A 22,660-nucleotide genomic window follows, 5' to 3' on the forward strand; every position below is an offset into this window, starting at 1 on the left:
TTCGGAAACGACTTTATCAATCGAATAAAAGTGTAACGGTTCCGACTCTACCCTATCTAATACAATGGAATTAATTTTTGATTGTGTGTGGCGAGTATTGCTCGACCAGCACACGTGTCCTGTTCAACAATGACTACGTGTGAAAAAACAAAATCTATTAAATCGTTCAAATCTGTGACATACGATAGGTGGGAAGTTAAATTTACTGAATTTTAAATGGAACGATTTACCTTTACTGTTTGAACCGGGAATTGATTCGAACCCAGTTTTTTAAAAAAGTCCGAATACTGTCTGGGTAGTCTCTTTTTCGTTGGAAATTGAAATTTTTAAATTGTTCCCAAATAACTGAACAGTTGATAATGTCAGTTAGTTTTAGCTTTAACTACGACAGTAGGTATCTGACGGAAATATCCTGCGAAAATTACGATTTTCCCACCAAAAATCTTGTTACACTTCATCAAATCGCGGAGAGACCTATCAAGTAGGTAAATTAAATATTTGTGAGCCATAGGGGCTTCGTCGTAAATAATCACGTCAGCTTGTCGCACAAGCTCAGCGCACTGCAAACCATTGGTAATGCTTCAGTAACAAAGATTATCTATAGGGTTGAGGGGGAATTTAAACATGCTATGTGCCGTAATGCGTAGCCCGAACTCGCCGTACACAAGACAATTCCTGAATTTTCGCGTGCGTGTGCAGTAATTACATTTAAAAGCAAAATTTTACCTATTCCGGCTGGCCCGTCAATAAAAATGGCAGTATTGTTAGAGTTTCGGAACTCGCTGTCACTCAAAAGAGTGTGAATATAACGATACACGAGGTTTTGGTCAGGGGATAATTTTGGTAGCCAGCTACTTACGAACGTATTTAACTCGTCGCGATTATATTCGACGCGCTCGCGGCCTACTTCGGTCGAATCGTCAACGCCCGGTAACCCTTGCTCGACAAGGGATGTCCCATGTTTACGCAATAACCGGTCGATTTGGACGAGACAAAGTTTGTACGCTTTTTTGCGTCATCGGATAAACGCTGCAAAAAATCCTGATCAATTAAATGTTTGTACTTATCCCACAAAGAAACGACCCTACCCCCGTTCACAACTAAGAGTACGAAAAAGCTACGCAGCCGTGGTCCAGTCGAAAATGTAGATGCTTCCTGCATAGCAATCCCATACTCCGCTTCATCGTCCGCGATCCCGAGAGCTTTCGCAGCTTCCTGGAAAGTTTTGCACAATGGACCACCAAGTTTATATAAATCGTCGTAACTACGACACGGCTGAGACGCTAAAAGTAGACGCAAGTAAAATAATTCACCTCTGTTTGTCGCGACCCAGAATAAACGCGATTTCAATTCGCAACTTTGCAGTCTTGTCAAAAATTTATTGTTACTTAATTCAAAGATTTCAACGTTTTTAGTGGTGGGACGTCGCGAATGAACAATATACCGCTCGTAAAAATCTAAGTACGTTAAGTTATCCAACTGTTCACCGATTCTGCTTCGGTTCCCGGTTTGAAAAAGATGGATTGTTGGCCCTCAAGATGTACGGCGAGGTGCTTTGCGTTCGGTTCGCGAGCTGTGATATCAAATTCTAAAGTGCGCCTCGTCGCTTGTAACAACAAACTTTGGTGAGCCGGCTTATGCATCGTTGGGACAATGTCTATCGATTTTAATGAAATTCTTTCAAGAATTACGACAGGTTTTAAGGTGGTTAATTTCGCGTCGCGTGGTCCGAGTGGGACGACGGGACTTCAGTTTTCATATAGCACTCGCTCAAATTCAAACATTTTATTTGCCATTAAGTAGGGTACAGGTAGGGTTACCATATCTCAGGATTTGTCCTGAGATTTCAGGATTTTTCGACTCTTCTCAGGATTCCGGCCGGATTTAGCAAATCTAGTGATATCTCAGGATTTTTAATAAAATACAGGTTACATTTTAAAGATCTCTCTTATTAAACTACTAAAAATAATCTTCTTTTGGTAACAATTGCAGTTAAAATCAATACTTATGTATTAATTTAAAACAAACTTAAAATAATCTTCTTTTGGTAACAATTGCAGTTAAAATCAATACTTATTTATTGAAGTAAAACGAACTAAAAACAGTCTTCTTTTGGTAACAATTGCAGTTAAAATCAATACTTATGTATTAATTTAAAACAAACTTAAAATAATCTTCTTTTGGTAACAATTGCAGTTAAAATCAATACTTATGTATTAATTTAAAACAAACTTAAAATAATCTTCTTTTGGTAACAATTGCAGTTAAATCAATACTTATTTATCGAAGTAAAACGAACTAAAGACAATCTTCTTTTGGTAACAATTGCAGTTGCAGTTAAAATCAATCCTTATTTATCAAAGTAAAACAAACTAAAAATAATCATCTTCAATAATCATCCTTAAAAATAATGTTACTAACATTTGCAGGTAAAATCAATACTTATTTATCCAAATAGGTACTTAATTAGTTTTGTCGTATTTAATATTTGAAGAAACTTTTTTAAGTAAATTCTTTTCTTTGATTATTGATTTATAAAATGCCTCACAAGTTAAACTCTTCAAGTTATATTGAACTAAAAGTAGAGCTCGAATTGAAGACACGTTTAGTCGGTTTCTTTCTTTCGACCATTGAGCTCCCATGATAGAAAAAACTCTTTCTACGTTTGCATTTTGAGCTGTTATTGCAAATATATATTGACAAATACGCAGTATCTCTGGCAATCGTGAAATACCTATTGTCTTGAAAATGTTTGCCCACAACGCATGAAGCATTACGTCAAAAAATGCTTCTTCCTGTTTTGTCAAAAAACTATTCAGAGATGCAATTTCATCGAATAACTTCACATCATCTATGTGTATTCCTTTTCCATTTAGATAATGAATTGATAAAGCAATCTGATCAAAGTCGATCATTTGGCCCTTTTTCAGCATCAACCAATTAAAGACTTTGAAATCATCTAAAGGCGTCATCCACTTGATCAGATATTCTACGCAAGTCTTATACATATTTTTAAGGTCATGCTTGAAAACTTCTTGGTTTTCCGCAGTGCACTTAGCCAGCAACTCTCGCACTTTAAGTGGCATGAAGTTTGCGTTCGCTCGTGCAACTAAAATTTCATGTGTGGATTCGAGGATTCTTTTAATATCTAAAACAGAATTGTTTTCTTTTTCGATGTCTTCAATTTTCGTCTGAAATATTGACATCAATGAGTGAGCAAGAAATAAATAAACTTCGCTGAGTTCATTTTCAAAAAAGTTCTTCAAAGTAATTGGTACACCAGGAGTAGATAAAAAGTACTGCTTCAACGGTTCATACATCTTCAATATTCTTTCGATCGCTGGAAACAGACTAAGCCATCGGGTCTTGCTATGAAACAATAGTTTCTGATAATTGACGTCTATATATTCGCTGATATCCTTCAACGCCTCCGTGCGTACGGTGTATACGGAAAAATAATTAAACAGCTTCATTACTACAGATTCTATATCAATATGCAGATTATCAGTGCCATGTTGAATACAATTGTGTAGTATGTGCGCTGGGCACCCAACTCCTACGATATCTTTGTCCAGAAAGTTTTTTAAATTAGTCCAAACATTTTGTCCCGGTTGCCGATTTACTCCGCCAAAATTAACATTAGCGTTGTCTGCTGTAAATGATACACATTTCATCAACAAGTCGTACTTTTGCAAGCTTGTTTTAATTATCTCTGTTATAGTGTTAGCATTTTCATTGGGTGTGCTCAGCACATCCAGCAGTTTGGTTTTAATTCCTTCTTGCCAGTCGAAGAATTGTATCATAATAGGAAATATTTTTTCAGCACCGTGATTACTTGCATCTGTGGAAACGCCCAAGAAGTTGACATTTTGTAATGAGACTTGTACCTGTTCAATTACCCACGGAGATATCACGCCCGTTACAATGGCCTCAGTCTTCGTTCGTGCACAAGAAATACTCTTCGCAGTGTTGGAATCGGCAAATATAGCCTTAACCAGTTGGCTGGTGCAATCCATAGATTTAAATGACTGGTGATGTTTCACTGTGTGGAAAGCTAAAGTGGCTTCAGCGGCGGATATTTGGTCTGTCAGTCCAGAACTTTGTGGTTGAAATAAAGAGTCGATTTTGGTGTTACTTGAAACAGTCAGACTATTTTTTTTATGTTTTTCCGTTAGGATATGTTTTTCAATATCAGCACCTCCCTTGAACTTAATTGAAAAATGATTGTTACATATTGAACAAAACACTTCGGTAGGTTCTCTTCCATCTTTCATAATCGGAAATCTTTGTTTTAAAGTATCTGTGAATGTACACACGTATCGTGGTCGTTTGGTACTTGAAGACATTTTAACTCGTATCCATCCAACAGCTCCGATTCTCGCTCGCTCGCCCGTCCCGTGGTGACACTCAATGAAGCGTAATCCAACCTTCGCAATGGCGCAAGACGAACTGACTGAGTGACCGACCGAGCGAGCGGCAACCGCGCTGCGGGGCGACGGGCGCCCCCCTCCTCCCTCCACCCCGCTGTTTTGAGTGCGATGTACATACAAGCTTGCAACGCGGTGCGTAAAACGCGTATACAACGATAATAATACGTTTTTGAGAGAAAATTCTCATCTGTAGAAAATCTCAGGACTTTTCCATGGAAATCAGGCCTTTTCTCCGGACTTTTGATTTTTTCATCTGGTAACCCTAGGTACAGGTACAGATGGAATACAGGAAAAAGCTCACTATCCTACTCAGCCAATTACATATTGCATGCAAATATCATGAAGCTCGTGCCTTCCATTGAATTAATTTTAACCGCGATATTCGCTACTCGAAAATCACATGGAAATTCTTTTGGGAACAACTCTTGGTCCCGAGGTTTGTTCTCCAAGTAAATTAAATCACCGTGCTTAAGAATCGAGTCAAAATCAGAAACATCAAAAGCAGCCCGGTTTTTGATAACAGATAATGCGGAAGCACACGCTGACATGTTAACTTTTAGTGGCATTTGAGCTTTAGCCACTTTCGCTCCAGATTGTTGGTGTGCATTCACCACTGAAGCGTCCGTCACAGGTTGCCCAGGGACCTGTGAACGGGAATGTTCACTGTGCCTTGTACGAGGTTCAGGCTGTGATTAACAGCCGGTTGCCCCCTCATACCCAGCCGCAAGTGCACACCCATATACGCGCGGTGCATGTCCCACATGATGTAGGAGCCTCTTTTGACGTTGTTCGAAATTATGTTGTCTAAAACAGGTGGACTTTTATTTTGAATTAATTCCACGTGGATTCGTTTGTGGTGGTTTATGCACCCAAACGATTACGTTTGACGTCGTAGAAGTCGTCTTCTGATATTTTCTTGTAAAAAGATAAGTTTCGTCCACTTCTAAGACGTCATCATCCCCACCTAGTATCTCTCTGTCGTGCGCTTCGGCCATCTCACAAACTTCTCTTAAGTAATGAAATACTTGAACCGCTGTTGTACGCGTTACACCTACTTCTTTAGTCGCCTTATGCAGCCTAAAAAAGTGAAATATTAATCGCTATATGTCTGGGACAGACTTGCTTCGCTCAAAAATCGTTTTTTTTCATTGGCGATAAAATATTGATGCACCCAGCTCTGCGACAACGCCAACGAAACCCGATTTTGTAGCCCGAGTGCCGCTCGTTGTGCGTACCGTCCCATATTTTCTGACGCCTAATAGCAAGTGCATCGAATGTCAAGAGCACAATGGTCGATGCTGGCTTACTTGTGCCTTTGCTTTTAATGCCTGAAAGGATTCCTCAGGAAACCCTGGATCTCCTTTTATATGGCTAATACAACTAGTCTTAAGATGATGAAGGCATGTATTGAAAGTTTGTCTCACGTAGTTATACGTTTTTGGAGAATAATAATTCAGTGTCAGACAAAACAGGGGTATATTTAATATTATTCACATACATCACACGCGTAAATAAGAAAACTTACGTAGGCGGAGGCCGCCATCTATGAATGAAAATTGGAACTGTTAGTTTCCAAGGCGTGGCGCAATTACAATACATTTTTACCTTAATCTAAACAAATATTCTTTTTTATTTATTTTTTTCTCTTTAGATTGTTGAATAACTCACTGCTACGTTTTCCTGTAGTCTATACCGGTTCAATCTTCCCTTCCCTCTTATTTTCCTAACAATGACATGAAACTTTGAGGTGTATTTTCTCGTGCTACAGTCAAGTATTGTTTTGCACTTTTCAAGTAATTATAAATGGAAAAGGTGTCTCCATTATAGGATGGGACGAACTTAATCAAAACACTAGGATCTATGGTCGGCATATTCGCCTGCTTTAATATTTGAATTAGTTAACAGTAACTACGTTTTCCTTTAGTCTATTCTATTAGATTTCACAGTTTTTCGTCCCGTTCAATCGGAGCGAACAGTTTATGACTTAAATTATTTTCACGACGGTGAATTTTTTGACCAGTCGGTCTGAAAAACTTAAGGGTTTCGGATTATCATGCACACTCGTCCTACTTTTAGTTTAAGATTGTATTCTGGAACACCTTTTGGCTGCAATGTAACGCGCCTAAAAATATTTCGTCCGCGTTTTCGGAAACGACTTTATCAATCGAATAAAAGTAACGGTTCCGACTCTACCCTATCTAACATTGTTATTACAGATTGATATTGTGCTGTGTACTATCCTTAAATAAATAAATAAATAATACAATGGAATTAATTTCCAGCGTTTTGATTGTGTGTGGCGAGTATTGCTCGACCAGCACACGTGTTCTGTTCAACAATGACTACGTGTGAAAAAACAAAATCTTTTCAATCGTTTAAATCTATGACATACGAAAGGTGGGAAGTTAAATTTACTGAATTTTAAATTGAACTATTTACCTTTACTATTTGAACTGGCAATTGATTCGAACCCAGTTTTAATAAAAAGTCTGAATATGTACTCTGGGTCGTCCCCTGTTAGGTACATTGGGAAGTGCTCAAATTGAAAATTTTATTTTTTTCCCAAATTAACAAATAACTCCTGAGTATCGCTATGTTCGCGAGTGAAAACGTTTTTACGTAAAATATTAATTAATTGCTAAAGTAGTTAACGTCCATAACAGTTAACGTACATTACACAGTGAAAATGGAAATAGCCATTGTCACGAATTCACCTGTTCGTGCCTTCCATTGAATTTATTTTAACCGCGATATTCGCTACTCGAAAATCACATGGCAATTCTTTTAGGAACAACTTTTGGTCCCGAGGTTTGTTCTCCAAGTAAACTAAATCACCGTGCTTGCTTAAGAATCGAGTCAATATCAGAAACATCAAAAGCAGCCCGATTTTTGATAACAGATAATTGTTAACTTTTAGTGGCGTTTGAGCTCTAGCCACTTTCGCTCCAGATTGTTGGTGTGCATTCACCACTAAAGCGTCCGTCACAGGTTGCCCAGGGACCTGTGAACGGGAATGTTCACTGTGCCTTGTACGAGGTTCAGGCTGTGATTAACAGCCGGTTGCCTCCTCATACCCAGCCGCAAGTGCATACCCATATACGCGCGGTGCTTGTCCCACATGATGTAGGAGCCTCTTTTGACGTTGTTCGAAATTATGTTGTCTAAAACAAGTGGACTTTTATTTTGTATTAATTCCACGTGGATTCGTTTGTGGTGGCTTATGCACCCAAACGATTACGTTTGACGTCGTAGAAGTCGTCCTCTGATAATTTCTTGTAAAAATATGAGTTTCGTCCACTTCTAAGACGTCATCATCCCCACCTAGTATTTATCTGTCGTGCGCTTCGGCCATCTCACAAACTTCTCTTAAGAAATGAAATACTTGAACCGCTGTTGTACGCGTTACACCTACTTCTTTAGTCGCCTTATGCAGCCTAAAAAAGTGGAATATTAATCGCAATGTGTCTAGGACAGACACCTTGCTTCGCTCAAAAAAAGTTATTTTCGTCGGCGATAAAACATTGCTGTACCCAGCTCTGCGACAACGCCAACGAAACCCGATTTTGTAGCCCGAGTGCCGCTCGTTGTGCGTACCGTCCCATATTTTTTGACGCCTAATAGCAAGTGCATCGAATGTCAAGAGCACAATGGTCGTTGCTGGCTCACTTGTGTCTTTGCTTTAAATGCCTGAAAGGATTCCTCAGGAAACCCTGGATCTCCTTTTATATGGCTATATCACTTGAGTCTTAGATGAGGACGGCATGAATTGAAAGTTTGTCTCACGTAGTTATACGTTTTTGGAGAATAATAGTTCAGTGACAGACAAAACTTCCAGCAGGGGTATATTTAATATTTTTCACATACTCACATACGATAACATAACATATGAAAATTTGAACTTTTAGTTCCCAAGGCGTGGCGCTATTACGCACAGTGCAATGCTAGGTCCCGATGATGACGTCTTAGAAGTGGACGAAACTCATCTTTTTACAAGAAAATATCAAACGTAATCGTTTGGGTGCATAAGCCACCACAAACGAATCCACGTGGAGTTAATACAAAATATAAGTCCACCTGTTTTAGACAACATAATTTCGAACAACGTTAAAGAGGCTCCTACATCATGTGGGACATGCACCGCGCGATGATTTCGCGGATCCGTCATCGGTTTCTTCTAAATTATTAATTTCTTTCTCCGCGTTGAGCTCATTTGTCGTGTTTTCGGACAATCAAGTTGGGATACCCAAGAAACTGTCCCATGACGTAGATAGTGTATTGTGGCTTCTCTTTGACTATGAAAAATGGAATAATCACCAATGTGATTGGCTATGATGATGGAATCCTATGTGTCTTGTCCATTCGACGTATCTAACATCTTCTTCATTACAGTGTTTAGTGTTTCGTAGGTTTTGCGAGTAACGTTTAACCGCGTCCCTATTCTGGGTAGCATATTCTTGACAGCCTCTTGCTGGGGTGGGGTCCGGCACATCAGTTGGAATGTCACTGAAATTGAATATTGTATAAGAACAGAAAATAAACCTTATGTTGTCCTATATTCAAAGTTTAAAAAATATGTAATAATAATATTTAATAACTTACATTGGAACCGACGGCAGCCCAGCATCGTCAGTGCTCCACGCTCCCACATGCTCTCGGATGTTGGTACTAAAACATAAATTAAATACGTTAAGTCAATACTAAAATGGACACATCATAATCATAAAAAAAGGGTTTCATTTAAATACATACACAGTTGCCGACGGCAAAATTCTCTTTCGTTTGGGAGCGTGGAGCGGCCGCTCCAGGCCCGTGCCTCGCGGCACCTCCCTGATATCCAGGCTGCTCATCCTAAAATGAAAATAACATTCGCATCAACTATTTGTTATCTATATGGGTATGACAATATTAAACAAAAATGCTGATAAATTAAAACTATTCAAAAATAATAATTTCAGTGACTTGAGTAAAATTATTCACTTTGCTTAGAATAATAATAAAATTAATCATTACATTTTTAATTAAGACCATATAAGTGAATCAACACAATAATATAAACACTTTATATTGTGCACCACATACACAAAACAAAGTAAAATATTCATTATACAAATATTATATGTGTTATAGAATGCTGTTTGTTTTCCTAACAATAAAATAAAATAAAAGGCGATAATTACGGTTCCAAGACTGATGGCCGGCCTGTGCCACCACTACCGCCGCCACGTGCGCGTACGCCACCACGCGTACGACCTCCTCTCATTGCACTATAATAACATGCAAAAAAAAAATCAAATGAGCAAAGCAAACTCAAAAACAAAATATAAGTAAAAATAAATTGGCATGAAATAAAAAAATAGTATGGTACTTTTGCACTCATCACAGCTTTTTTCTTTGAAAATTGCAACAACCTCACAAAGTAGATAGAATTGAAGGTTACTTACCGTTCCATGATTTTATTTCCGCCGACGTTATTTATCGTGGACGGAAAGGAGGGGAAATGGCGGAATGGAAATAGAGTAACTTTGATGACAGATAACTAGCATTTGAGGAATAATTCTGCATATTATTAATGTACCATCGGCAACAGTGCGTTTTCAGTTTGTACTGAATTATAATTATTTATAATGGAACACTTCCTGTTTCAACTGGGAAGCGGTCGGCATGGTACTCTTAATTCTCTATTATCCCCATATTCAGATTCAAGACAGTTTTCTATTATATTGCAGACAAAATTATGATTTATCATAGTCACAATTTGGGATGCTCTTCCCTCTTATTTTCCTAACAATGACATGACATTTTGAGGTGTATTTCCTCCTGCTATAGTCAAGTATTGTTTTGCACTTTTCAAGTAATTATAAATGGAAAAGGTGTCTCCGTTATAGGATGGGACGAACGTTATCAAAACGCTAGGATCTATGGTCGGCATATTCACCTGCTTTAATATTTGAATTAGTCAACAGTAACTACGTTTTCTATACTATTTTATTAGATTTAACAGTTTTTCGTCCGGTTCAATCGGAGCGAACAGTTAGTATGACTTGAATGATTTTCACGACGGTAAATTTTTTGACCAGTCGGTCTGAGAAACTTAAGGTTTCGGATTATCATGCACACTCGTCCTACTTCAAGTTTTGATCGTATTCTGGAACACCAATTAGCTGCAATTTAACGCGCCTAAAAATATTTCGTCCGCGTTTTCGGAAACGACTTTATCAATCGAATAAAAGTGTAACGGTTCCGACTCTACCCTATCTAATACAATGGAATTAATTTTTGATTGTGTGTGGCGAGTATTGCTCGACGAGCACACGTGTTCTGTTCAACAATGACTACGTGTGAAAAAACAAAATCTTTTCAATCGTTTAAATCTATGACATACGAAAGGTGGGAAGTTAAATTTACTGAATTTTAAATTGAACGATTTACCTTAACTGTTTGAACCGGCAATTGATTCGAACCCAGTTTTAATAAAAAGTCTGAATATGTACTCTGGGTCGTCCCCTGTTAGGTACATTGGGAAGTGCTCAAATTAAAAAAAAATAATTTTTTTTCCAAATTAACAAATAACTCCTGAGTATCGCTATGTTCGCGAGTGAAAACGTTTTTACGTAAAATATTAATTAATTGTTAAAGTAGTTAACGTCCATAACAGTTAACTTCCATTACACAGTGAAAATGGAAATAGCCAGTTCACCTGTTCGTTAAAATAAATTCAATGGAAGGCCCATTGAATTTATTTTAACCGCGATATTCGCTACTCGAAAATCACATGGCAATTCTTTTAGGAACAACTTTTGGTCCCGAGGTTTGTTCTCCAAGTTAACTAAATCACCGTGCTTGCTTAAGAATCGAGTCAATATCAGAAACATCAAAAGCAGCCCGTTTTTTGATAACAGATAATGCGGAAGCACACGCTGACATGTTAACTTTTAGTGGCATTTGAGCTGTAGCCACTTTCGCTCCAGATTGTTGGTGTGCATTCACCACTGAAGCGTCCGTCACAGGCTGCCCAGGGACCTGTGAACGGGAATGTTCACTGTGCCTTGTACGAGGTTCAGGCTGTGATTAAGAGCCGGTTGCCTCCTCATACCCAGCTGCAAGTGCACACCCATATACGCGCGGTGCATGTCCCACATGATGTAGGAGCCTCTTTTGACGTTGTTCGAAATTATGTTGTCTAAAACAGGTGGACTTTTATTTTGTATTAATTCCACGTGGATTCGTTTGTGGTGGCTTATGCACCCAAACGATTACGTTTGACGTCGTAGAAGTCGTCCTCTGATATTTTCTTGTAAAAAGATGAGTTTCGTCCACTTCTAAGACGTCATCATCCCCACCTAGTATTTCTCTGTCGTGCGCTTCGGCCATCTCACAAACTTCTCTTAAGTAATGAAATACTTGAACCGCTGTTGTACGCGTTACACCTACTTCTTTAGCCGCCTTATGCAGCCTAAAAAGTGGAATATTAGTCGCAATGTGTCTAGGACCGACACCTTGCTTCGCTCAAAAAAAGTTTTTTTCGTCGGCTATAAAATATTGCTGCACCCAGCTCTGCGACAACCCGATTTTGTAGCCCGAGTGTCGCTCGTTGTGCGTACCGTCCCATATTTTCTGACGCCTAATAGCAACTGCATCTAATGTCAAAGAGCACAATGGTCGTTGCTGGCTCACTTGTGCCTTTACTTTTAATGCCTGAAAGGATTCCTCAGGAAACCCTGGATCTCCTTTTATATGAGTCTTATGTTGAGGAAGGCATTAATTGAAAGTTTGTCTCACGTAGTTATACGTTTTTGGGGAATAATAGTTCAGTGACAGACAAAACTTTTACAGCAGGGGTATATTTAATATTTTTCTCATACGATAACATAACATATGAAAATTTGAACTTTTAGTTCCCAAGGCGTGGCGCTATTGCGCACAGTGCAATGCTAGGTCCCGATGATTACATCTTAGAAGTGGACGAAACTCATCTTTTTACAAGAAAATATCAAACGTAATCGTTTGGGTGCATAAGCCACCACAAACGAATCCACGTGGAGTTAATACAAAATGTAAGTCCACCTGTTTTAGACAACATAATTTCGAACAACGTTAAAGAGGCTCCTACATCATGTGGGACATACACCGCGCGTTGATTTCGCGGATCCGTCATCAGTTTCCTCTAAATTATTAATTTCTTTCTCCGCGTTGAGTTCATTTGTCGTGTTTTCGGACAATCAAGTTGGGATACCCAAGAAACTGTCCCATGACGTAGATAGTGTATTGTGGCTTCTCTTTGACTATGAAAAATGGAATAATCACCAATGTGATTGGCTATGATGATGGAATTCTATGTGTCTAGACCTTGTCCATTCGACGTATTCACGTATCTAACATCTTCTTCATTACAGTGTTTAGTGTTTCGTAGGTTTTGCGAGTAACGTTTAACCGCGTCCCTATTCTGGGTAGCATATCGCTTGACAGCCTCTTGGTGATTAAAGAGTTTTTATTTTACATCATCTGTACGAATCCGTTCAATGACGACTTAACAACCGGCTTTGATTTTAATTTTTCATCATCAAAATGATTTATATTACTGACGTATGAATGTTTGGGATCATTAACAATTTTAAGCGCAGTTAAGTCGACTCTCTGTAGAACCACAACTGGTTTCAGTTTTTCATTACTTAATTTTGATTTCTTGGGTGCGGAAGAAGCTACGTATTTTTGATGATCTTTATTTTTATATATATTGATACCGAAAGCTTCACACGGTCTTCTCTCCACTGGAAGTCACTTATCCAAATTGACCGACGCCGATAGCACCTCCGGCTCCGGAACTGCGGGCTCCGGGACCGCTGGCTGCAGGACCGGGACCACCACCACCCATGGTTCTTCCTGCCTCACGGCGTACGAACCGAATCTCGGGAGAGCGCGCGGGTACTTTGCTTGACTCCCTACAAATTTCTCTGATCCATGTCCCTTCTCATAGTCAATTCTCCCCCTTCTGGGGCTTGACACCACAAATACGGTACTTCGCGTCGGGCTGCTATCGTTGATAAATGTCATCACTTCTTCTCATAACTTCGCCTGATTGTGTGCCAGGAGTGCGCGAACTCGCGCAGCGCGATCCAGTTACTGCGACTACTCGTGAGGTCCTGGTGATAAACAGGTCCTTGCTCGGCTCTCCGTATCGCATCCAGCATCTTCATCAATCCAGCAGGACCGGGACCGCTGGCAACATCTGAACTACGGGCGAAGGCGGCTCGACGGAGGGGGTGAAGTGCGGAGGAGGCCATTAAAAGTCAAGAGCCGCTGGTGTTCCTCGAGGAACGCCCGTACCGAGCGCGGTGGGTCAACCCACCACCACCCATGGCCATACCAACCTTGCGGTTATACTGGCCGAATCGCGGGAGGTGTGCGCGGTCAGTGTCACGGTGGGTCAGGGGGGACAGAAAAGAAAGACTGGGAGTGCTGGGGGAAGAAAGTGGAGAAGTTTCCCCCAGCACTAGCCTTTACAGTGACAATTAGGCCGCCCAGTGCAGATATTGGTTGTTGCAGCTGTTAGATTTGGTAACTGTATAATTAACTTACCATAGAACAGATGCTCCATAATTTCGTGTTCCTGCAGCGGTCGGCAACGTCCTAACAAACTACGCCTCGTGGCGTAGACGATCCATTCCCTGCAGTTCGAGGAGTGGACGCGCCGCTTCCACCGCACTCCAAATATCTATATTAAAGACATAGATTTTATTACTGCAGACAAATAAAAAAAAGTGGTTTTTTTTTTTAATCTCTATACTACAGTGGCGGTGACGGCACCTGAAAATCTAGGTCCGGTGATGGCTCCTCGGCAGGGGTGGCGTCCGGCACATCAGTTGGAATGTCACTGAAATTGAATGTTGTATAAGAACAGAAAATAAACCTTATGTTGTCCTATATTCAAAGTTTAAAAAATATGTAATAATAATATTTAATAACTTACATTGGAACCGACGGCGGCCCAGCATCTTCAGCAGTGCTCCACGCGCTCTCGAATGTTGGTACTAAAACATAAATTAAATAAGTTAAGTCAATACTAAAATGGACACATAATCATAAAAAAAGGGTTTCATTTAAACACATACACAGTTGCCGAGGGCAAAATTCTCTTTCGTTTGGGAGCGTGGAGCGGCCGCTCCAGGCCACTGCCTCGCGGCACCTCCCTGATATCCAGGCTGCTCATCCTAAAATGAAAATAACATTCGCATCAACTATTTGTTATCTATATGGGTATGAAAATATTAAACAAAAATGCTGATAAATTAAAACTATTCTAAAATAATAATTTCAGTGACTTGAGTAAAATTATTCACTTTGCTTAGAATAATAATAAAATTAATCATTACATTTTTAATTAAGACCATATAAGTGAATCAACACAATAATATAAACACTTTATTGTGCACCACACACACAAAACAAAGTAAAATATTCATTATACAAATATTATATGTGTTATAGAATGCTGTTTGTTTTCCTAACAATAAAATAAAATAAAAGGCGATAACTACGGTTCCAAGACTGATGGCCGGCCTGTGCCACCACTACCGCTGCCACGTGCGCGTACGCCACCACGCGTACGACCTCCTCTCATTGCACTATAATAACATGCAAAAAAAAAACAAATGAGCAAAGCAAACTCAAAAACAAATATTAAACACCCCTCCTTCTGGCGCAGTCGGGTAAAAAACACAAAATGTAAGTAAAAAGAAATTGGCATGAAACCAAAAAAAAATTAATGGATGCAGACAAAAACAAAAACAAGTTTGGGTGTCTCATGAAAGTTCCAGTACATTGAAATAAAAAATACCAATGACAGTTAAAAGTTTTTTTTATTCATATTAATGTTAATAAATATAAAAAAGTCGACGTAAATACAATAAAATAAAAAGTCAATTTAATTCGGCAATCCATGTTAGTCAACCGTCACCAAACAAACTTCAAACTAATGTCACGCCGTGTCTGTGAGCTTGGAGCATTTGATCCACAAAAAAACCGTTACACACTTCTATTGATATTTCTCACGTTTTACATCAGAATATGCCTCATGCTTACGTATTTAGCTAAAATGATAAATACCGCAACTAATAAAGGAAACATTTAGAGATTAGTGGTAATTTAGATCATTTAAAAGTCAATGAATCGGAACAGACGTCGTTCATACTTAGGGTACTTTTGCATTCATCGCAGCTTTTTTCAATGAAAATTGCTAGCAAACCTCACAAAATAGATAAATAATTGAAGAATATTTACCGTTCTATGATCTAATACAAATTTCAAGTATTAAAAGTCTGCCAACGTAGCTTAGTCAAGGCGGCAAGTAGGCAAAGTGCGTAATGAAAATAGAGTAACTTTGATGACAGATAACTTTTTATTTTCCTTCGAGGCCGTGACCAAAGCGTATGTTATTATACAGCCCGGTTCGTCAGGAACGTACTGTAGTAATCTTAATGCAATCTAAAAAAAATTGAGCGTGCTGTGCCGCGAAATGTAAACCCTTGTTTTGTGGATCATATGCTCCACGCCACAGACGGGGCCATTTTGACATTGGAGCATATGCTCCACGCCACAGTCAGGTGGTCGACGTTTTTTACGTAGAACGGCTCCTCTCATTTCGTCGAGGGTTTCGTTCCACCATGGAGGTGTTGGCTTGCCCCTTCTGTGGCCTACACCTTGGGGATGGCGTGTATACATGCTTCCTCAATGGATGTTGTGTAGCCTGTTATAATGGAGTCCATTCCCTCCCCGTCGGCAACCTCCCTTATCCTTTCTTCGCTGATGTTGTGCTTCTCTAGGGATTGGAGTAGTTGGCTTCTGAACTCGGTCCATTTTGCCTTCTTGGTGTTGTAATGTCTGTTGGAGCTACGAACACAAGGTTGTAGTGTTTCTCCCAGTACCAGATTGAATGTAATGGCATTATGGTCCGATATTGTCAGAGTCCTGTCCACCTTCCACTCCTTTATTTTTCCTAGTATACCGGTGGAGCACGCTGTCACGTCTACGATACTTGTGCACAGTTTGCCCCTCCTGTACTTTTCGAAGGCTGGGGTGTCGCCGACGTTAAGTATGTGGAGATTCATTTCGTTCAGAAAAGAACAGTATGCCTCGCTTCTGTCGTCGTTGGATTTGCTTCCCCACCAGTGGCTACAGGCGTTTACATCTCTTATAAAAATGTGTTGTGAGTTCAGTTTTTGGCATACCGCCTTTGTGCGTCTTAAATAGGGCTCTATGTCTTTGTCTCCTTCGTACGACTCCTATGCTCGTTTTGCCTGCCTGTATAGGCACTGCTGCTTCAGTTTCCGTCACAAGCTGTGGGTCGTGAATTACGCTGAACTTGTCGCTGAAAACGAGTATGTAATAAGTCGCTATTTAGTGTTTAACAGTAACATAATTATCAATAGTGTCTACAACATAAAGTAGCAGAGTATGCGCTTTAAAAGCATAGTAAGGCAGATTTCGTAAGAATAATGAAACTAATTTATGTAACTAGATTTTATATCATTATAAGTGTAAAACTGGTTGAGAGAAGATGTTTTAATAAACACCTCTGAAGATCATCACTTGTATTGATTCATCCTCAAGACTCAACATACTTCATGGCGACCCTGCCACTCGAGCCAATGAAATCGTGAAGAAAGAACATGAAATCATACTGAAGACAGAATACAGAATTATGGGCAGCACTCAAACAAAAGAGGACGTGATAATTGCACAAACCGCCAGTGCACAGTGTTTTATTTTGGCTTAGAAGCGGACATCCCTATTTTATTAATTCAATCGTTAGATATTACTATTATGTATACAATTGATGAAGGAACTAGTAGTTGTATTTGTTTAGTTTCGAAGAAATATTCGATTTTGTGATTTTATAAAAAAAAAAACAGTTTTAGAAGCATATTTTCTAAAAAAATTACATTAAGTCAGAATTTTGTAAATAAATTTACCTATCACTATAACGTCTACCTTTATGCAAAAATAAATGGTTATTGCTGCAGTAATTTAGGAATTATTTAATAATTTATGATTTTCAGAAAACTTTTTTTTTTCCGTTGTCCTAGAAAATTGGCAGCTATATTTACTTTATATTGATGCATGATATAATTATCTATAATACCTGAAAATATTACTTGCCTATCCCGTGGGAGTTCGAAGATATTTTAATTTCTATGAGTTTAGAAGATTTATATGTAAATAGGGTTGTCATCTAAATATTTTTTAGTTTTTTAAATGCCGTCCGTAACAATACGGTTTTAATGCCTTTGTTAGATAACTATTGAAATTCATTGCTTTACCATTATTAATTTGTCTGGTCGAGTTTGATATATAGAGTTGGCCCTGTGGCGGCTTATTGGAAATCCTATCGTTTTCGAAACATCGATATACATATATTATTGACTTGTTTTTAAATACTGAGAAAGTTACTTAAACGAGAACAGACTAGACAATTGCTATGTACTTTAAATGGTTTTAAGATCAAAAGGTACTGGCCTGGATCACTTCCGTCCTCTGGTTTGCCGGGCGATGTTTGTTCCTCGGCCTGCCGCTCCTGCACTTCTTCTTGCCGCGTTTCCTCTTGGGGTGTCTCCTGGGCTGGTCTTCCGCCTGTGCTGGTTCGGTCTCGGGGTTGGACCAGTCCAGTTCCACGTCCGGGTCTAGGTCTTGGTCAAGATCCAGGTATCGGTCCAGGTCGATTTGTAGGACTTCGGTCCAGTCCGTTTCTAGACGAGTCCAGTCCGCCGTGTCGTTTCCCGGTTCCGGTTCAGGTTTTGGTTCTGGTTCCGGTTCCGGTTCCGGTTCCGTTCTTGCATGTCTCATCCCACGGTTGCGTGTTAGGATTATGTCCCTAGCACGCCCTCTGATGACCGTTATCGTTGTCTGTCCGTCCGTTTTTTTGTGCGAATTCATGGTGTTGATGCCGTGCGTGTAACTTTCGTACTGTTTCTTGCGTTGTGATTTTTCGTAGATCTTGTTACATTTTGTGTTGCGGGTGGGTCTAAATAAATAAATTTTCCTAGTACCCACTTTTGTTGCTTGTTTTGATGCCTCACAAAGTAGATAATTGAAAGTTACTTACCGTTCCATGATTTATGGCTGGAGACAAACGACGGAAAGGAGGGAAATGGCGGAATGAAAATAGAGTAACTTTGATGACAGATAACTTTTTATTTTCCTTCGAGGCTTCATTTGTTCTCATTTGTTGAGTTTAAACTACTAGTAAACAATATCACATTATTACTGTCAGTATTTTTTATACTTATTGTTGAGTGAAACAAACAGAAGCTAGTTTGACACTGGTTTATTTTTTCTTAATAATTATGTAAATCTATGGTAAATCTATGGTACATAAAAGTATGTAAAGGTTTATAAAAAAGGTGGTCGTGACATGGCCCCCGGCGGTGTAAGCACCAGGTTTAGGGTGAAACGACCAGCTTGGCCAATTTTTTTACGGGCCTACGCAGGACACCCCCTTTAGTTTGAACATCCACTACCCTAACTATCCGGTCCTTGCCGGGGTAAGTAGCAACGATGCGGCCACGTGGCCAGCAACGCCTGGGTAGAGTCCCGTCCACTATGACCACCAGATCGCCAATGATGAAGCTCGCCGAAGCCGTCGGTGAAGAGCGGCGAGGGACTAGGCTGGGCAGGTATTCTTTGGTGAAGCGCTGCCAAAAATGGTCGGCCAGACGCTGTGCCTTCCGCCACTGTGCCCGGCTGGACAGATCGGTGTCGTCGAACGGCCGTGTTTTCAGATCGTACGAAGGGGTGCCAATAAGGAACGTAAACGGCGTAAGCGCCTCCTCTGCATCGGGTTCCGTTGACACGTGAGTCAGCGGCCTAGAGTTAACTATAGCCTCTGCTTCAAGGAGTAGGGTGTGGAGTGTCTCTTCTCTGGGTGACTGTTCTTTCAAGGTTGCGGATAGCGCAGACTTGACGCTCCGTACCAATCTCTCCCAGCATCCACCCATGAAAGGAGCCGACGGCGGGATAAATTTCCACTGTATCCGCTTGGTGGTCGCGAACTCATAGACTTCCGCTAACATCTTAGAGGCCCCAACGAAAGCCGTCCCATTGTCAGAATAGATGCAAGTCGGGCAGCCTCGACGAGATATGAAGCGGCGTAGGGCCATTATCGCAGAGTCCGCTGACAGGTTATCGACGATTTCCAGGTGAACTGCTCGGACAGTCATACAGGTAAAGAGCGCGACCCATCTTTTCGCATGCTTCCGGCCGATCGTGACATTGAGAGGGCCAAAATAGTCCAAACCGACGTAGGAGAATGGGCGCTCATAGATGGCCATCCGCACGTCTGGTAAGTCGCCAATGGGCGGCGGCACAGGTCTAGCCTTCCATACTCTGCAACGCTGACATCTTGAAGCCACTTGTTTGACGGCAGATCTCAGGCCGATGATGTAGAACTTCTGGCGCAATTCGTTGACGACGAGTTCATTGTTTGCGTGAGCGCATCGTATATGGTAGTCATGAATCAACAGTCTTGTTATCTGATGCTTTCCATCAAGGACAATTGGGCGGGACTCAATGGCATCTGAAGCGGATGTGCGACCGGATAACCGTAGAAGACCGTTACAGACGAGCAAAGACACGTTCCTAAGTTTACTTAATCTAGAAACGGGGCGTCCTGCGTTAACACAATCAAGCTCTTCGGACAATGAATCGCGTTGTACAGACATGAGTAAATGATGCTCTGCCGAATTTAAGTCGTCGGCTGATAAAAGACGTAATTTTCGATCGCAACGAGGCGAATTTAGAAACAATTTAGAATTTAGAGGTAATAAGGTCCTAAACATTTTTGCCGACTGGTGTGCTCGAGCTGTGGCTCTGAGCAAGCGAATCCATCGGCTGAATCTCCGATGGTCTGCGACCACAGGCGAAAGAGCCGGGGAGTCTGTAGAAGGTACGACCAAGCATTCAACCATTTTTATTTCACTTGTGGTTGAAGAATCAGCGTGAAGCGGTTCGCGGGGCCACGTAGCTTCCGGTGAAAGAAGATAAGTCGGGCCAGTGAACCAACGTGAATGTAGAGAGAACTCCGCTGTATCGCGCGTGGCGTCGTCAGCAACATTTAAGCCACTAGGAACATATCTCCAAGACTGTACATCAGTAAGATCCGAGATCTCGGCTACACGAAAGGACACGAATGGCTTAAATGTGCAGGCGTCGCTACGTAACCATTTCAGCACTGTAATCGAATCAGACCACAGAAACGTTTTAAAGGGCTTATTTTTGTGAGCCTCAATAACGTAAGCAGCAAAACGCGCGCCTATTAACGCCGCCTGAAGTTCCATTCTCGGAATAGTCGCTGGTTTTAGTGGCGCGAGCCTAGCTTTGCCTCCTATAAGTGCCAATTTGACTGAACCATCCGATAAAACAAATCGCCAGTAGGCAACGCAAGCGTAAGCTAGCTCGCTTGCGTCGCATAAGACGTGAAGCTGACTTTCTATAACTTGCGTTCCCTCCGAATAACATCTGGGAATAGCGCTCCCTGATAAGTTCTCAAGTTCCCGGAACCACGACTGGTATTTTAGAACTAACCCCTCAGATAATTTTTGATCCCAATCCAAACCTAACTTCCATGTCTTTTGGAAAAGAATTCGACCCTTTATAATAAGAGGCGTTATCAACCCTAACGGATCGTACACCGACATAAGCAAAGACAAGGCAGAACGTTTCGTAAGCGTTGGGGGAAATTTCGGGATGGACTTAAGAAAGGACAAGGAGTCATCGCCAACAAGCCAAGTCAATCCCAAAACTCTAATGCGCGATGGAGAAGACGGACCTAACCCTACCTCAGAAGCTTCAGTGGCGCAGAGGTCTAAAGGTTATAAGGTAAGAGCCTCAGCATGATTGGAGACCCAAGATCGCATTTCAAATCCTGCAGCCTTATGGACGGTGACTATTTCCGAAGCTAAGCGAGCTGCCTCTTCTACACTATCAAAGCTTTCAAGATAATCGTCCATGTAATGATTTTCTATAATGGATTGAGCAGCTTTCGGATAAGAATTCTGAAATTCAAGAGCATTTTTGTTTTTCAAGTAGAGTGCTGTACACGGGCTAGACGTTGCTCCAAAAATCATAGAAGACATCCTATATTCTAAGAGAGGGGACTGAGGGTCATCCCTCCACAAAAAGCGCTGAGCGTCGCGGTCCTCAGGTCTAATTTTTACTTGTGGGAACATCTCCCTTATATCCCCCGTAATAGCGATCTTACCTTCTCTGAATCTCATGACAATAGCAAGCAGGGGTTGCAGCAAGTCTGGACCTGATAATAGCATAGAGTTCAGGCTCACCCCGTTACATTTCGCTGCCGCATCGTGCACCACACGTAACTTCTTTTTGTGTGGGTGTACGACCCCAAAATGCGGGAGGTACCACGTGATGTTACCAGTTGGTGGTCCAGAGCAAAGCTCCGCGTATCCTTTGTCAATCATACCCTGAATGTTCTGTTTATAGGAAGTCGCGTAAGTTTTGTCTTTAGCCATTTTAGATTCGAGACTTTGAAATCGGGACAGTGCTAGGCGCTTACTGTTGGGGATGATCTTAATGTTGTCCCGCCATAGAAGACCAGTTTGGAAGCGACCAGAGGTTAACCGCACCGTAGTCTCATCTAGAATTTCTATAGCACGTCTATCGCTAGGACTACTATGAAGTTTCTTTTCTATGCCAATGGAGTCTAATTTGTAGTAGTTTTTAACCAGATGTTCTAAATTATTGTCCAACTGGTCATCTTCAACTTGATTTACATGATTGACAAATTCTACCGAACTGGCCGTGTTGCCCATAAAACCAAAAAGTACCCAGCCCAAAGGGGTAAGGGCAGCGGCAGGCTCAGATTTTGTACCACGACGTACGCTTTGGGTCAAGAGAAGATGCCAGTTGTCCGTTCCTATAAGGCATGTTGGTTGAGCGTCCCCATAAGCTAAGACGTCGGCTAAATCTGTAAGGTGACTGAATCGCTGGACATCATCAAAGCTGGCAGTTTGCGCGCTGAGACTAAGATTGGGGATAGAACGAGCGCGAATCTCGAAAGTGTCTGAGGTATACCGGCCTCTCACTTTAATATTAACAAAAGAGACGTCCGACAATTTAGCGAGACCCCCGATGCAATGAATTCTCAGAGGTTCTCTCGGTCCCTCATCCTCTAGTGCATTAGCAACTGATCTATCCAAAAACGTCGCGGAACTACCGTC

The 22,660-nt window shown here is 40.8% G+C and overlaps 1 long non-coding RNA gene across 1 annotated transcript in view; it reads left to right on the plus strand.

Annotated features, from left to right (window-relative positions):
* The first annotated feature begins 13,694 nt into the window (after positions 1 to 13,694).
* Positions 13,695 to 22,660, plus strand: part of LOC135085510 (uncharacterized) — a 302,780-nt gene continuing 293,814 nt past the window's right edge. The window contains exon 1 of the long non-coding RNA XR_010260140.1: positions 13,695 to 13,706. This is a non-coding gene — a long non-coding RNA (uncharacterized LOC135085510). The remainder of the gene's footprint in view (positions 13,707 to 22,660) is intronic.

The sequence above is a fragment of the Ostrinia nubilalis genome, chromosome 28, assembly GCF_963855985.1.
Source record: "Ostrinia nubilalis chromosome 28, ilOstNubi1.1, whole genome shotgun sequence".
Lineage (NCBI taxonomy): Eukaryota > Metazoa > Arthropoda > Insecta > Lepidoptera > Crambidae > Ostrinia > Ostrinia nubilalis.